Genomic DNA, 11,941 nt, shown 5'->3' on the forward strand with positions numbered 1-11,941 from the left:
GTTCTGGGAGGGATTGGGGGCAGGAGGAGAAGGGGACGACAGAGGATGAGATGGCTGGATGGCATCACTGACTCGATGGACGTGAGTCTGAGTGAACTCTGGGAGTTGGTGATGGACAGGGAGGCCTGGCGTGCTGCGATTCATGGGGTCGCAAAGAGTCGGACACGACTGAGCGACTGAACTGACTGGTCATATACAGACTTCTATATATGTAAGAAGAAGGTATGAAATATGTAAAAGTGGCACATTATTGGGTACCTCTCAAATTGGAAAATCAGGAGGTCAGAACTAGGAATTTGATGTATTAAAAGCCCCCTAGATGATTTTATGAAGTTAAACAATCCTTTGAGAAATCTCAGTTATATAGAGGAGACCACAACATATGTTAAAAGTGAAAGCATCAGTAATTATTCTTTTTAGTTCCAAACATTCTGCATTTTGTATTGTGGCAGTGAACACCCACCCCTATCCAACCTCACCCTACCCCCAAATGAGTTCTAAATCATTTTTTCTTCCCTGGACCCATGTCTCTTCAATGAGTACAACATGCCTAGGGAGGAGCTTAGGGATGCATGGGACTGAAAACATGGCTTCCTTGAAAAGCACTGAAAGTGCCTATATATTGATTTATACAACTAACTCCTTAGGACTCATATTTTGACAGGTAAGAGATAATACAGTATGAGATTCAAAGGCGTCTTGAATAAGTAAACTTATACAACACAGAAAGACGATGGCAATATGATGATGGTTTTTAAAATACCTAAAAAAGATTAAATTTATACTTAAATTTACTTAAGTAATATACTTAAATTTAAGAGCAAAACATCAAGACAAATGCTATTTAGTGATACATTTCCCTTAATTGGAAACAGAAATGAAAGGCTTGGGTTAGCTGTAACTAAGATTTGTTTATTTGGGAATCATTGCCAAATAATTCAAGTCTTTACTAACAGTTTATAGTTGTTATAATCTCCTTTACTTACAATTATAGTCAAATATTTTCCTGTTTAAAATCAGAGTTTCGGATTTGTTACCTTGATTTAATTTAGCCTTGAGTGTCTATAATAAATATTCAGGAGAAAAACTCTCATTCACTTTCAGTACCTCAAATAGTAAAATACAAACTCTTGAAAGGAAACGTAAAGAGCAACTATTTGAGAATGAGAAGTAAATACTATGGAACAGTATTTACAGTGGTTGATATACATGAAGGGGGCTCCTGGGAACACTGAACAAGTTTCTGACTCTTGAACTGACAAATGAGGAGGAAACAATCTGTGAAAATCTCCATTTGTAGCATCAAAAATCAGGTGTTCTTAGACCTCAATGGACCTAGCAATCATCTCATTTCATCCTTACCTTTTGGATGAACAGTTTAATAAGTGAGGTTGTGACCTTCTAAGGTCATAAAGCTAGTGAAAGGGTAGGGTTAGGACTAGCAGCCAGATAACCTGACTGTTACTTCATTACTTTTGCATAATGTCACACTAATTCAGTAAGTCACTATATTACTGATATTGGGCATTCTTAATATAACAGATTTTCTACTAAATTGGAAACTGGGTATGCCAAAAGTCATAGTACTCCCTATGGCAGAGATTGCTCATGGTCTACAAACCTATACTCTAATTTTCTTCCATAGCAACAGAAGTTTCAGCTGAACACATGGCTACACAATCAAACACTCTGAATGCGTTTTCTTTTTAAAAACCACTTTGAGATATAATTCCACATGCCATACATTTGACTCCTTTGAAGTGCGCCACTAATGTCTTTTAGTATATTCACAGAGTTGTGCATCTATTGCCACAATCAATATTAGAATATTGTCATTACCCTCCCCCAAACTCCACACCCCTGGACTGTCACCCCAAAGCCCTCAGCCCCTCAGCCCCAAGTAGTCATGAATCTACTTTGTATATGTTATATGCTATGCCAAGTCTCTCAGTCACGTCCATGGACTGTAGCCCGCCAGGTTCCTCTGTCCATGGGGATTCTCCAGGCAACAATACTGGAGTGGGTTGCCATGCCCTCCTCCAGGGGATCTTCCCAATGCAGGGATCAAACCCAGGTCTCCCACATTGTGCGCAGATTCTTTACTGTCTGAACCACCAGGGAAGCTACTTTCTATATAGATTTGCCTTTTTGGACCTTTCATTTAAATAGAATCATACAATATATCCTCCCTTGTGACTGGGCTCTTTGATTTTGCGTAATGTTTTCAAGATTCATCCATGCTGTAGCATGTATCCGTGCATCATTTCTTTCTATCGAATAATAATAATTCTATTGTATAGATATACCACATTTAATTTAATCTACTCATAGTTGATGAGCATTTGGGATGTTTTCACTTTTGGACTACTGTGAATAATGTTGCTGTGAACATGGTGTTAAATTGTTTGTGTGGATGTATATTTTCACTTTTGGGGCATATATACCTAGGAGTGGGATTGCTGGGTCAAATGGTCACTCTGTGTCTAGTCATTTGAAGAACAGGCAGACTGTTTTCCAAAGTGACTGCACCATTTTACATTGCCACTAGCAGTCTCTGAGAGTCCCTATTTCTCCAACTCTTAGAAACCTTTGTTATTATCTGTGTTTCTGACTATAGGCATTCTGGTGTGTGTGAAGTGATATCTCATTGTGGTTTGATTTGCATTTCCCTGATGGCTAATGATGTTAACATCATTTTTTTTTTTTTTGCTTATTGACCCTTTGCATATCTTCTTTGGATAAATATCTATCCACATCCTTTGCCCATTTTGTACTTGGATTATTTATCTTTTTTATTATTGAGTTGTAATTGTCCTTTAGATATTTTAGATACTAGATCTTTATTACATAGACAATTCTCAGAGTCTTATAGCTTGGATCTTACATTTAGTCTTTGATTCATTTTGAGTTAAGTTTTGTATGTGATGTGAGGCATGGGTCTAATTTAACTCTTTTGAATGTGGAAACTCCAGCACGACTAGTTAAAAATATTATTCTTTCCTCCGTTGGTCTTGGCACCTTTTTGAAAATTAACTAACCAGAGCTACAAACACTCTCAGTTCTATTTCATTCACTTGTATGTTTATCCTTATGGCAGTATCACATTGCCTTGATTACTCTAGCTTTGCAATATGCTGTGAAATTGAGAAGTGTGAGTTCTTCAACTTTGTTCTTCTCTTGTAGGATTGTTTGTCTATTCTGAGATTCTTGAAATTCCATAAGCATATTAGAATTAGCTTCTCAATTTTTGTAGAGTAGTCGGCTGGGATTTTGATAAAGATTGCCTAAATTTGTAGATCAATTTGGTGAGTAATGCCATCTTAACAATGTTGTCTCTCAATTTATGAACAAGTGAACACAGCATGGTTACTTAATCTCCCTTGCTAATATATGTGGTCATGTTCTAGGTTGTGGTCAATAGAATGTGAGCTAAAGTTATGTGTGAAATGTCATATTCATGCTCATATAAGGAAGGATCATGTTTATCACTCCCCCATTCCTGTTCTTCCTTTCTGGTGGCTAACAATTAGAGATGATAGTGAGAGCTAACGTTACCATGTTTTCTGTAAACTGGAGTTGATCTCCTGTCCTGGATTAAAGGACTTTAATCCCATCCCGAGGGCCCCATTTTTATGACCCAATCTATCTCTAATCACTTCCTAAAGGTCCCACTTCCAAATACCATCACATTGGGGATTAGAGCTTAAATATTTGAATTTGGGGGATGATGGTACACAATAACATTCAGTCCATAGCATTCTGGCACTGGCTTTCCCAAATTTATATCCTTCTCACAGGCAAAATACATTCACTCTATCTGAACAGCCCCCAAAGTCTTGACTCTTTCCAGGATTAACTCTAAAGTCAAAGTCCCATCTAAATCACATGTGGGTGAGACTTCAGGTATGATTCATCTTAAGGCAAAAATTCCTCTGGAGCTATGAACCTATGTAACCAGACAGGTTTTGCACTTGCGTAATTCAGTGTGAGACAGGTATAGGTTAGACATTTCCATTCTCAGTGGGAGAAGTGTGAGAGAAGGAAGGGTGTGGGTCCCAACAAGTTAGACTCTAGCAAGGCAATTCCCATTGGATCTTAAGGTGAGAGAATAGTCTTGGTTAGATGCTCAAATCTCCTGGAGTGGCAGTATCTCCCCAATGGCTCAGCGGGAACACGCAGTCTACACCTCAGCTCTAGCAGTGGGCGTCATGCCTCCACAGCTCCAGGCAGTCTCACTCTGGCTTCCCTTGGTGGCTGTCTAGCCTGTTGAAAATGTGGTGGTGGCCCTGATGATCTCTGAATCGCCCCCAGGGCCATTCTTCCCTTATCTTGAAAAATAACACCTGTTCACAGCTAAACAGCATTATGGTTTGGGTGATTTAGGGTGTAAAAACTCTGACAGCTTTCTTTGGTTTTGTCCCCTCTCCATTCCTTTCAGTTCAAACTGGCAGGGTTGCTGGAGTGGTTGATTAGATCTGTGATTAACACCCATGTTAAACTCCTAATTGAATGGTCAGTCAGCCATACCCTTAGCATTCTCTTATGAATACACTTTGTTCTTTTTGTGTGTGTGTGGGGGGGTAGGATCAGAATTTTCCAAATATTTAAGTTCTAGTTCCTTTTTGCTCAATAGTTTTATCTTCAATTTAAATCTGTCTTATATTCAATCAGAAGGAACCAAGCTACTCCTACTTCTTCACACTTTGTTTAGAAATCTCAGCTAAAAATCCAATGTCATCATTTGCAAGTCCTACCTTCCACTATACATTAGAACACAAACACAAGTCAGCCAAATTCTTGGCCACTTTTTAATAAGGAAAGCCTTTCCTCCAGTTTCCAATAGTCTGTTCTTCATTTCTATCTGAGATTTCATCAGAATGACCTTTACCATCCACATTTCTACTAACATTCTGTTCATGATTATGTATTTTCTAAGAAGATGGACACTTTCTCTCTAGTTCTCCTCTTTCCTTTCTGAGCTCTCACCACATCACCTTTAGCATTCCCTTATGACAATATGAGCTTTTTCTACCAGGCACTTCAAAGTTCTTCCAGCCTCTTCCCATTCCCCAGTTACAAAGCTGGTCCACATTTTTAGGTATTTGTTACAGCAGTATCCTACTTCTTAGTACCAATTTCTTTATTAGTCAAGATCCTTCAAAGAAACAGAACTGATAGGACATATATATCCTATATATATATATATATATATCCTATATATTTGTATATATATCCCATATATATGTATCCTATATACACACAAATATATAGGACACACATGTACATATATAGGATATACATATATATGTGTGTGTGTGTGTGTGTGTGTGTATTGGCTTAAACACTTATAGAAGCTGAGAAGTCCTGTGATCTTCTGTCTGGAAACTGGAGGGCTAGGATAGCCATTGGTATAAATTCCAGTCTGAGTTTGAAGACCTGAGAACCTACAGAAGGTGCAGATTGTGTAAGTAGTCCAAAGACAGTCGGTGATTGATGGCTGAATTCAAGTAGTTAGTCAGGGTGAGAGAGCCATCTCATGTTTTTTCCTTTCTTTTAATAAGGGCACAAATCCCATCATGAGGACGCCACTCTCATAACCTAATGTAATCCTAATTGCCCTCCAAAGACCCCACTTCCAAATAGCATGGCACTGGGGATAAGGGCTTCAAAATATGAATTGGTGTTGGGCACCACATTCAGGTAAAAACAACAGGTCACATTACAATTAAGATGAAAATAAAGAAACAACTCAGAAATTGCGTCCTTTCAAACTTTATTTTTTATTGAAGTATAGTTGCTTTATGATATAATATTAGTTTCAGGTATACAACATATTGATTTAATATTTTTATATATTATGCTCCATTTAAAGTTATTACAAAATAATGTCTATATTTCCCTATATTGTATAATATATCTTTATTGTTTATTTATTTTATACACAGGAGTTTGTATCTTTTAATCTCCTGCATGCATGCCCAATCACTTCAGTCGTGTCCAACTCTTTGTGACTCCATGGGCTATAGCGCACCAGGCTCCTCTGTCCATGGAATTCTCCAAGCAAGAATACTGGAGTGGGTTGCCATGCCCTCCTCAAGTGGATTTTTCTGACTCAGGGATCGAACTCGTGTCTCCTGCAGCTCCTGCCTTGCAGGTGGATTCTTTACCGCTAAATCACTGAGAAAGCCCCATTAATCCCTAACCTCCTCCCCCGCTCCACCTCAAATTGAATTCTTTTTTTTTTTTTTTTACTTTTATTTTTACTTTTTATTATTTTTTTAAATTTTATTTTATTTTTAAACTTTACAATATTGTATTGGTTTTGTCAAATATTGAAATGAATCCGCCACAGGTATACATGTGTTCCCCATTCAAATTGAATTCTTTATCTGAGAAAAAATCTCCCTATATTACTTTGCTTTTACTGTGTAGCCAATCATCCAAACACTTGGTGGCATACAGGGAATAGACTTTCATTTATTTCTTGCAAGTCTATTGTTACTAAGGTTTGAGAAATCTTACTTAAACTCAATTGACTTTGGCTCTAGCCACAAGTTCGGTCTAAGTATGCCCTACATTTCTGTTATCATAAGAATCAATATACCTGAGGCATATTCTTCTGATGTGAAAAGCTGGAATGCAAGAAAGAAATCTTAGTCATGTAAGCACATTGCAAGCCTCTGGTCTTGTCATGTCTATTAACATTAATTTGGCCAAAGGACATTACAAACTCCAAATTCAGTTCAGTTCAGTTCAGTTCAGTCGCTCAGTCATGTCCGACTCTTTGCGACCCCATGAATCACAGCATCCCAGGCCTCCCTGTCCATCACCATCTCCCGGAGTTCATTCAAACTCACATCCATTGAGTCGGTGATGCCATCCAGCCATCTCATCCTCTGTTCCTCCTGCCCCCAATCCATCCCAGCATCAGAGTCTTTTCCAATGAGTCAACTCTTCACATGAGGTGGCCAAAGTACTGGAGTTTCAGCTTTAGTATCATTCCTTCCAAAGAACACCCAGGGCTGATCTCCTTTAGAAGGACTGGTTGGATCTCCTTGCAGTCCAAGGGACTCTCAAGAGTCTTCTCCAACACCACAGTTCAAAAGCACCAATTCTTCAGCACTCAGCTTTCTTCACAGTCCAACTCTCATATCCATACATGACCACTGGAAAAACCATAGCCTTGACTAGATGGACCTTTGTTGGCAAAGTAATGTCTCTGCTTTTGAATATGCTATCTAGGTTGGTCATAACTTTTCTTCCAAGGAGTAAGCGTCTTTTAATTTCATGGCTGCAGTCACCATCTGCAGTGATTTGGGAGCCCCAAAAAACAAAATCTGACACTGTATCTACTGTTTCCCCATCTATTTCCCATGAAGTGATAGGACCAGATGCCATGATCTTCGTTTTCTGAATGTTGAGCTTTAAGCCAACTTTTTCACTCCTCTTTCATTTTCATCAAGAGGCTTTTTAGTTCCTCTTCACTTTTTGCCATAAGGGTGGTGTCATCTGCATATCTGAGGTGATTGATATTTCTCCTGGCAATCTTGATTCCAGCTTGTGCTTCTTCCAGCCCAGCGTTTCTCATGATGCACTCTGCATAGAAGTTAAATAAGCAGGGTGACAATATACAGCCTTGATGTACTCATTTTCCATTTTGGAACCAGTCTGCTGTTCCATGTCCAGTTCTAACTGTTGCTTCCTGACCTGCATACAGGTTTCTCAAGAGGCAGGTCAGGTGGTCTGGTATTCTTTCAGAATTTTCTACAGTTTATTGTGATCCACACAGTCAAAGGCTTTGGCATAGTCAATAAAGCAGAATTAAATAAAGGCAAAAAAATCCTCCTCTACAGAGGAGGAAGGAGACAAATGACTCTCTGTTGAACAATGTTTTAAATCTAATCTACTACAGTCTTCTTTTACAGTTGTAAATATTCTTTCATCAACCATATGTAATATACACTCTCTTTCATTTCAAGACACCCCCGAAGTCTCATTCAAGCATGACATCAGATTTAAAGTTTAGGATCACATGAATTTTTAGTGTATCTCTTTGTGATTCAAAGACCTAGAAACTTATAGGATAAAGTATCTGCTCTCAAATATTCAACATATTATGGTGGAAAAAGGAAAGGATAACTATAAAAGACACTTCCATTTGAAAAGGAGAAGAATGAGATACAGATAGGAGTCACTGGCTCATACCAATTTTGAAATCCTGCTAGACAAGTATTTCCAAATACCTCCACCTTGGGGAAACATAATGTTCCTTGGTGAACATCGTTCCCATCCATGCTTCTTCATGGCTCTTTGCTCTGTCCTCTGGTGAGGTGGAAGGATCTTTGTTTATTTATTTATTTTATACTCCTCCCTAGTCACTTCTGAAAAGGGCTCTTCTTGGTGGCTAAGATGCTTTCACAGTCTGGTCCCTGCCTGTAGAAAGTTGGGGCCTAAAGTTCTTTTTATATCTGTAGAGCCTCAGTTTCTTTCAGTTCAAACCTGTGGTGACTTTTGCTAGAACAGCTTGAAGGAACAGTCATGGATTTCCTTTGTATTGATTCCAGTCAATCCTACATACCGAAAGGCTCACTCACAGTTCTTTTTGAGATATGATCATCTTACCTTATAGACTTACTTGGAAATACTTTGGGTACTGTCAAGACTTTGTTGAACCATATCCTTTATCTTTATAGATCCCTTCCCTGGTGGCTCAGATGGTAAAGAATCTTCCTGCAATGCAGGAGACCTGGCTTCAATCCCTGGATCAGGAAGATCCCCTGGAGAAGGAAATGACAACCCACTCCAGGATTCTTGCCTGGAGAATTCCATGGACAGAGGAGCCTGGTTGGCTACAGTTCATGGAGTCACAAAAAATTGGAGAATTGGACACAACTGAGCAACTAACACTTTCACTTTCTATCCAAGTGAAAAGATTTAGTAGGTAACACGTGTAGTAGACACCTACTACCTAAACTCATCTCTATGGCTGCATGATGGATACCTAATGACTAGTTTCCGATAAAAGGAAAAGTTTGAGCTTTATTTATGAATGATTCAAATCAGTATGTGGGTGAAAGTCAAGAAAAGGGTGGTAGTTACTCTACAGATCCATTCATGAGTGGGTTTAAAAAAAACGAGACCAGGATAAATTCTCTCAATCAGCAGAATTTTGGTTCGTACACTTAGTCATCCATTTTGCATGGAAAGACAAGTTTGTTCAGTGACCTGAAAGGAGAAATATTGTTAGTTTGAGGGCCAGAAAGTCTGAGGTAAAGTTATACGGGTGGCCCTAGGGAGATGGGCAAAAGTGTCAAGAATTTTGTATTGTATGTGATCACCAACCATAAAACAGATACCCCAGAATAATATTTTGCCAACAAAGATCCTTTGGGATTGGGGGCAGGAGGAAAAGGGGATGACAGAGGATGAGATGGCTGGATGGCATCACCAACTCGATGGACGTGAGTTTGAGTGAACTCCGGGAGTTGGTGATGGACAGGGAGGCCTGGTGTGCTGTGATTCATGGGGTCACAAAGAGTCAGACATGACCGAGCGACTGAACTGAACTGAACTGAACTGAGGGAGATGGGCAAAAGTGTCAAGAATTTTTTATTGTATGTGAGCACCAATCATAGAACGGATACCCCAGAATAATATTGGAACAAACAGACTGAATGACTCAAACAGTTGACATCAAATAGCCTCTATCCTCAGAGCTGTAACAACGAACACATGAATATCATAGCCACAGTTGCAGGGATGATGGCTATACAAGGGGACTGCAGCGCAGTCTCCTACTTATCAAGACTGATCTAGCTGTTACTGCTGCCAAACATCCAACTTATTGGGAACAGAGATCAATACTGAGCCTGTAATATGGAATCATCCCTAAAGGAAGAACAAATGGTGTCATGTTAAATACATTGGACCGTAATTCTGGAAAAGGCAATGATTTATCTTGATTACAGTTTATGTTACAGGTATGAATTTTCCTTTCCTGCCAGCAGTATCTCAAACACCTCCACTAACAAAGGGCTCACAGAAGTTTTGATGTTATTCCCAGGTGGCGCTAGTGGTAAAGAACTCGCCTATCAGTGCAGGTTAGACAGAAGATACACTGGTTTGATCCCTGGGTTGGGAAGATCCCCTGGAGAAAGGAATGGCAATCTGTTTCAGTATTCTTGCCTGGAGAATCCCATGGCCAGAAAAGCCTGGCAGGCTACAGTTCATACGGTCGCACAGAGTCGGAAACAACTGAAGCGACTTTAGCATGGCACATAATACGTCAAACAAAAGGCTACCATCTTTAGGAGATGTTCCATTCCAGGGAGCATCCACTATGTAATGACTAGTTCAGTATAGTTCAGTGGCTCAGTCATGTCTGACTCTTTGCGACCCCATGGACTGCAGCATGCCAGGCTTCCCTGCCCATCACCAACTTCCAGGGCTTGCTCAAACTAATATCCATCAAATTGATGATGCCATCCAACCATCTAATTCTCTGTCATCCCCTTCTCCTCCTGCCTTCAATCTTTCCAAGTGATAGGGTCTTTTCTGATGAGTCAGTAATTTGCATCAGGTGGCCAAAGTATTGGCGCTTCAGCTTCAGCATCAGTTCTTCCAGTGAATATTCAGGACTGTTGTCCTTTAGGATGGACTGGTTGGATCTCCTTGCAGTCCAAGGGACTCTCAAGAGGCTTTTCCAACACCACAGTTCGAAAGCATCAATTCTTCAGCACTCAGCTTTCTTTATAGTCCAACTCTCACATCCATACATGACTACTGGGAAAAACATAGCCTTGACTAGATGGATCTTTGTTGGCAAAGTAATGTCTCTGCTTTTTAATATGCTGTCTAGGTTGGTCATAACTTTCCTTCCAAGGAGCAAGCGTCTTTTAATTTCATAGCTGCAGTCACCATATGCAGTGATTTTGGAGCCCCCAAAATAAAGTCTGCCACTGTATCCACTGTTTCCCAATCTATTTGCCATGAAGTGATGGGACTAGATGCCATGATCTTAGTTTTCTGAATATTGAGTTTTAAGCCAACTTTTTCACTCTCTTCTTTCACTTTCATCAAGAGGCTCTTGAGTTCCTTTTCACTTTCGGCCGTAAGGGTGGTGTCATCAGAATATCTGAGGTGATTGATATTTCTCCTGGCAATCTTGATTCCAGCTTGTGCTTCACCCAGCCTGGCATTTCCCATGATGTATTCTGCATATAAGTTAAATAAGGAGGGTGACAATATGCAACCTTGATGTACTACTTCACAATTTGGAACCAGTCGTTGTTCCATGTCCAATTCTAACTGTTTCTGCTGGACCTGCATACAGATTTCTCAGCAGACAGTTCAGGTGGTCTGGTGTTCCCATCTCTATGGAAAATAAGAATTTTCCATACTTTGTTGTAATCCACATAGTCAAAGGCTTTGGTGTAGTCAATAAAGCAGAAATTCTTCTGGAGTTCTCTTGCTTTTTTTTTGATCCAGTGGATGTTGGCAATTTGATCTCTGGTTCCTCTGCTTTTCTAAATCCAGCTTGAACATCTGGAAGTTCACGGTTCATGTACTGTTGAAGCCTGGCTTGAAGAATTCTGAACATTAATTTACTAGCATGTGAGATGAGTGGAATTGTGTGGTAGTTTGAGCATTCTTTGGCATTGCCTTTTTTTGGGATTGGAATGAAAACTGACCTTTCCAGTCCTGGGGCCACTGCTGAGTGTTCCAATTTTGCTGGCATATTGACTGCAGCATTTTAACAGCATCATTTTAAAGATTTGAAATAGCTAAACTGGAATTCCATCACCTTCACTAGCTGGTCCCATCACTTCACAGGAAATAGATGGGGAAACAGCAGAAACAGTGTCAGACTAATTTTTTGGGCTCCAAAATCACTGCAGATGGTGATTGCAGCCATGAAATTAAAAGACGCTTACTCCTTGGA

This window comes from Bison bison, unplaced genomic scaffold (assembly GCF_000754665.1).
Source record: "Bison bison bison isolate TAMUID 2011002044 unplaced genomic scaffold, Bison_UMD1.0 scf7180017864163, whole genome shotgun sequence".
NCBI classification, from domain to species: Eukaryota; Metazoa; Chordata; class Mammalia; order Artiodactyla; family Bovidae; genus Bison; species Bison bison.